The following is a 260-nucleotide window of genomic DNA, read 5'->3' on the forward strand; positions in this document are numbered from 1 at the left end:
TTAAGGTTCTGCGTGATGTGGTCGTGGGATTTTTTTTCCGTGTTTATGTGATATTTTCAGTTTTTTTTTTTTGAAAGTTGTGTCAGGTGGGTAATGGGATTTTTTTTCTTTCTTATAGGCCTATGAAATATTTCCCGATTTTTTTTTTTTTAAGAATTGTCTAATAAGCTTCAATACGTACAGGTAAATTGACCCCCCCCCCCCGAAAAAAAAAATCCCATCAAACAGACTTACATGATCACGCCCTAAAGCGAATCCCC

At 36.2% G+C, this 260-nt stretch overlaps 1 protein-coding gene across 1 annotated transcript in view; it reads left to right on the plus strand.

Annotated features, from left to right (window-relative positions):
- LOC119588469 (probable chitinase 2) overlaps positions 1 to 260 on the plus strand; it is a 24,188-nt gene that overhangs the window by 19,435 nt on the left and 4,493 nt on the right. The window lies entirely within an intron of this gene.

This window comes from Penaeus monodon, chromosome 24, assembly GCF_015228065.2.
Source record: "Penaeus monodon isolate SGIC_2016 chromosome 24, NSTDA_Pmon_1, whole genome shotgun sequence".
NCBI lineage: Eukaryota > Metazoa > Arthropoda > Malacostraca > Decapoda > Penaeidae > Penaeus > Penaeus monodon.